Here is a 6,000-nt window from a genome sequence, read left to right on the forward strand (position 1 = left end):
ATCTCCTGGGGGGAAACAGATGAGGAACCACAGTTCCCATCCTGAGAAAAACCTAATTTCCTAATAAAACATCAGGAATTGAAAGTGGATTGATCCCTCTCAAAATCTAAGGCTATTTTATGTTGTATTGCTTTATCTGACAGTTTTGACATTTGTGGGTGTCAGAAACTATTTTGTATTATGAGAGAAATTTGGAAACAGATAAGTAGGAAATATTATTTAGAGGATGGGTAATGGCAGTTATGGGGGAATAGTCAGCTCTTTGATGCTTAGATTAGAGAACCATGCTCCTGGCCATATAGAAGATATGGAAACATCACTATACCCACTGAGAGATGAGACTCCCATGAGGGATGGGCTGATTTACAAAAGGGATTGATTTGGGGTTGTCTTGTATTGAAATGGATGTTTGATTTTCTTAGTCCGGAGTTCTAGTTTAATTGCACTGTGGTCTGACAATTTGTTATAATTTCTATTCTTTTTCATTTGCTGAGGGGTGCTTTACTTCCAACTATGTGGTCAATTTTGGAATAAGTGCGATGTGGTGCTGAGAAGAATGTATATTCTGTTGATTTGGGGTGGAGAGTTCTGTAGATGTCTATTAGGTCCACTTGGTGCGGAGTTGAGTTCAATTCCTGGATATCCTTGTTAACTTTCTGTCTCGTTGATCTGTCTAATGTTGACAGTGGGGTGTTGAAGTCTCCCAGTGTTGTATGGAAGTCTAAGTCACTTTGTAAGTCTCTAAGGACTTGCTTTATGAATCTGGATGCTCCTGTATTGGGTGCATATATGTTTAGGATAGTTAGCTCTTCCTGTTGAATTGATCCCTTTACCATTATGTAATGGCTTTCTTTGTCTCTTTTGATCTTTGATGGTTTAAAGTCTGTTTTATCAGAGACTAGCATTGCAACCCCCCCCCCTTTTTTTTTGTTCTCCGTTTGCTTGGTAGATCTTCCTCCATCCCTTTATTTTGAGCCTATGTGTGTCTCTGCATGTGAGATGGGTCTCCTGAATACAGCAATCTGATGGGTCTTGACTCTTTATCCAATTTGCCAGTCTGTGTCTTTTAATTGGACCATTTAGTCCATTTACATTTAAGGTTAATATTGTTATGTGTGAACTTGATCCTGTCATTGTGATATTAGCTGGTTATTTTGCTCATTAGTTGATGCAGTTTCTTCCTAGCATTGTTGGTCTTTACATTTTGGCATGTTTTTGCAATGGCTGGTACCGGTTGTTCCTTTCCATGTTTAGTGCTTCCTTCAGGATCTCTTGTAGGGCAGGCCTGGTGGTGACAAAATCTCTAAGCATTTGCTTGTCTGTAAAGGAATTTATTTCTCCTTCACTGATGAAAGTTAGTTTGGCTGCATATGAAATTCTGGGTTTAAAATTCTTTTCTTTAAGAATGTTGAATATTGGCCCCCACTCTCTTCTGGCTTGTAGAGTTTCTGCTGAGAGATCTGCTGTTAGTCTGATGGACTTCCCTTTGTGGGTAACCTGGCCTTTCTCTCTGGTCGCCCTTAACGTTTTTTCCTTCATTTTAACTTTGGTGAATCTGACAATTATGTGTCTTGAAGTTCCTCTTCTCGAGGAATATCTTTGTGGGGTTCTTTGTGTTTCCTGAATTTGAATGTTGGCCTGCTTTACTAGGTTGGGGAAGTTCTCCTGGATGATATCCTGAAGAGTGTTTTCCAACTTGGCTCCATTTTCTCCTTCACTTTCAGGCACACCAATCAGACGTAGATTTGGCCTTTTCACATAATCCCATATTTCTTGGAGGCTTTGTTTATTTCTTTTTCCTTTTTTTTTCTCTAGACTTCTCTTATCACTTCATTTCATTCATTTGATCTTCAATCATTGATAATCTTTCTTCCAGTTGATTGAGTCAGTTACTAAAGCTTGTGCATTTGTCACGTATTTCTTGTGTCATGGTTTTTATCTCTGTCAGTTTGATTATGTTCTTCTCTGCATTGATTATTCTAGTTATCAATTCTTCCATTCTTTTTTAAAGATTTTTAGTTTCTTTGGGCTGGGTGCATAGTTCCTCCTTTAGCTCTGAGAAGTTTGATCGACTGAAGCCTTATTCTCTCAACTCGTCAAAGTCATTCTCCATCCAGCTTTGATCCGTTGCTGGCGATGTGCTGTGTTCCTTTGGAGGGGGAGATGCACTCTGATTTTTTGAAATTGTTGAATTTCCAGCTTTTCTGCCCTGCTTTTTCCCCATCTTTGTGGTTTTATCTGCCTTTAGTCTTTGATACTGGTGACGTACTGATGGGGTTTTGGTGTGGGTGTCCTTTCTTTTTGTTAGTTTTCCTTCTAACAGTCAAGACCCTCACCTGTAGGTCAGTTGGAGATTGCCTGAGGTCCACTCCAGCCCCTGTTTGCCTGGGTATCAGCTGCGGAGGCTGCAGAAGATAGAATATTGCTGAACAGTGAGTGCTGCTGTCTGATTCTTGCTCTGGAAGCTTCGTCTCAGGGTTGTACCCCACCATGTGAGGTGTGAGTTGTCGGTCTGTACCTAGTGGAGGATGTCCCCCAGTTAGGCTACTCAGGTGTCAGGGACCCACTTGAGCAGGCAGACTGTCCGTTCTCAGATCTCAACCTCCATGCTGGGAGATCCACTGCTCTCTTCAAAGCTGTCAGACAAGGTCATTAACATCTGCAGAGGTTTCTGCTGCTTCTTCTTTTTTTTTTTTTTTTTGCTATGACCTGTCCCCAGAGGTGGAGTCTACAGAGACAGGCAGGTCTCCTTGAGCTGCGGTGGGCTCCACCCAGTTCAAGCTTCCTGGAGGCTTTGTTTACCTTCCTAAGTCTCAGCAATGGCGGGCGCCCCTCCCCCAGCCTTGCTGCTGCTTTGCAGTTCGATCTCAGACTGCTGTGCTAGCAATGAGGGAGGCTATTTTGTGACATCTGGTGTTTTAAACCTTTGATATTTGAAAAACTTTCTAAAATCAAATTATAATGTATGTCTTTTTCTAACCTAATTATGCTTTTAGATATTAGGTCCCCTAAAGTCCAAAAATGACATATTTGTCTTATTTGGTATAAAAATCATACAAGAAGCATTGTCAAATATGAAATGGTATTTGGCTTTCTTTGGGCTGTATTTATATAAATATGTTATCAGTATGTGTTCCATAATTATGGGAAACTTCTATAATTCTGATATGATTTAGTGTCATTATTAATAATTATAATTATCATGTAAAATTGTTGTATGCCACAGAAGTAACAAATTCCTAGTCAGTTGTAATTTTTTAGTGAATCTCCTAAAACTTTTGTCTCAGACAACTTTATCTTGCTTTGATCCTTTTCAGAAGGCAGTTTATAATCAGATGTAGGAATCTGATGGGTACTCTTACATGCAGATCTCTGGTAATTTTTAAAAATGTGCCATTAGAATAGAGGAGAAAACAAACCTTCTAGGACCATCATGAAGAGCAGATGTGTTAAACATTGCTAATCTTTTTGCTTCAGAGTCAAGAAAATTTGTTTCTTTTGTGCTATTTACTACTTTTACTAAGTAAGAATAGTATACTTCTGGGAGCAAAATTTGGAACATATTGCTTTCTCTCTGCCTGATTTCTTCAGAACTTAGACACTGTTTGTGAGTATTCTCAACTTATGGCTGTATAGTTGTTTGCATAAGTGCAGTAAGAATCTGTTTTCTTTTGTAACAGGTCACAATTGGAGAAACTGTTTATTTTACCAAGGCTTTGGTTAGAATGGCATGCTTCCTTTAAATAAACAAATTTGACTTCTAGGGCCAACAAAAACCCCTTAGAAAATCTGTCCTAATACCTTGTCTACACAAACCCAGTATGAGTTTCCTAATCTGTGGTAAGCAAAGAATATCACTTTCTGCCAGGCTCGGGACCCCAAGTTATTTGGGGATGTCTAGGAGAAATTCACAGGTATTTGCAAGCATAGATAAATCCTTGACTGGGCTTCAAGGCTTTAAAAAAGTACAATCTGAGATTCTTTACAGAATAAAATTTCAGCAAAGTCAATATTCAAAACAGCCTATATGGAAAATAATTATGTCTACTTCTCTTTATGCAAATAATCAGGCAGAGCATTTTAAGATTAAAACAAATTTTACAAGTCAATTTGACCTACCTTAATTTATTTTCAATAAAAATGGAGACTAGAGTGAAAAATTATGCTTAAAAAAAAACCCCATAATACACCTGTTGTTAGTTGTTCTTGAGTTCTTTTATTTTTTTTTTATTTTTATTTTTTTCCCTACAGTTTGGAGTAAATCCTAAATTTTTTGTGGGCCACAAATCTCCTAATGTTTCAAATCTTTACTTTTAAAACTTGGAATTTCACTCGTTATCCAAGAACTCATTATTTGCCTTATAGTGTGCTGTTCCCTTTAATGCTGTACTAAAACTAGAGATAAGAATACCACTGCCTTTGTCATGCAAGCCTTGGAATCCCAGCCTGGCCTGCATGAGTATGCTAATACTGTTGCAAAGAGGTTCTACTGCTTTCACCTTGGAATTAATTACACCTACCTCCCCTATACCCCTAGTCGGCAGGAAGAGATTAGAGCAGTCTTCAGCCTTTTTCCATCTTCTTTAGCCAACACCTTAAGATTAAGATGTTATAAAACCCAAAGGGAGGAACTGAAACCACCACTGCAAAATTATAAGTGAGATAGTGAAAGAAACCTGATCTAACCAACCCCTTCTTGCTTCTAACCTCCACGCTATTCTTGTTCATTCCTGGGCATAGGCCAAACTAACTTTGGGAGGAACTTAGTTTATAGTTTATAATTTGAAACAAAGATGATAAGAGCCCTTTCCCGATACAAACCCTTTCTTGCCTGAGAGCTAGACTGCCTTTGTAGGACTAACAAATTAGCCAAAAGATTAGAAATTATGATTTACGAGTCACGCAGCTGAAATCTGCTAGATTCCGACCCTCCCCAAATTGCTCCTGGGATAACACCGCCACTGTAAAATCTAAGATCAGGGCTTCTGATATTTTGCAGGCCTTGCATCTGATGGATCATCTGATATCACCCATACTGATAAACTAGCTCATCTCTTCTTGCCGCCGTCACCTGGGAACTGACTCATCACAAGAAGACAGTTTCAACTCCCGATGAATTCATCTCTGACCCAACTGATTTGAGTAATAATAAAATTTTGGTGTCCCACAAAATAAATAAATAAATTCACAAAGAAAATTAGAAAATATTTAACAGACTGACATTATTTGTCAGTAATTGTATCGATACCTATGATACTATGTATCAATAATCCTTATTTAGGTACAGAAATCATGCTAGGTAGCATTGGAAAAATAGACAAAATGTAAAAGAATACATAATCCACAAAAAGCCCAGGTATATATTGATACCTGAATTATGACAAAAGGGCCATTGCAAAATGATAAGGAAAGGACCATGTTCTCAATAACTGGTAGTAGATAGCCTGGAAATTCATATGAAACTTGTTCCCCACCTTATACATGAAAATACATGTACAGAATAATATTTATAGAAGCAGTCTCTGCACTGGTCTTAAAGTCAAACTACTGCAAATGCATATCAACAATAGAATGGATAAACATACTATAGTGTTGGGAACAAGCTCCCCAAAATCTGGCCATAAACTGGCCCCAAAACTGGCCATAAACAGAATCTCTGCAGCACTGTAACATGTTCATAATGGCCCTAATGCCCAAGCTGGAAGGTTGTGAGTTTACGGGAATGAGGGCAAGGAACACCTGGCCTGCCCAGGGTGGAAAACTGCTTAAAGGCATTCTTAAGCCACAAACAATAGCATGAGCAATCTGTGTCTTTAAGGGTGTGTTCCTGATGCAGTTAACTAGCCCAACCTGTTCCCTTAATACGGCCCATCCCTTCGTTTCCCATAAGGGATACTTTTAGTTAATTTTATCTATAGAAACAATGCTAATGACTGGTTTGCTGTTAATGAATATGTGGGTAAATCTCTGTTCAGGACTTTCAGCTCTGATGGCTGTGAG

At 38.6% G+C, this 6,000-nt stretch overlaps 1 long non-coding RNA gene across 2 annotated transcripts in view; it reads left to right on the plus strand.

Annotated features, from left to right (window-relative positions):
• LOC103882220 overlaps positions 1–5,704 on the plus strand; it is a 28,458-nt gene extending 22,754 nt beyond the window's left edge. For both annotated transcript variants that reach the window (XR_643977.4, XR_643978.4), the window contains one exon: positions 5,000–5,704. This is a non-coding gene — a long non-coding RNA (uncharacterized LOC103882220). The remainder of the gene's footprint in view (positions 1–4,999) is intronic.
• Positions 5,705–6,000: the final 296 nt, after the last annotated feature.

The sequence above is a fragment of the Papio anubis genome, chromosome 2, assembly GCF_008728515.1.
Source record: "Papio anubis isolate 15944 chromosome 2, Panubis1.0, whole genome shotgun sequence".
NCBI lineage: Eukaryota > Metazoa > Chordata > Mammalia > Primates > Cercopithecidae > Papio > Papio anubis.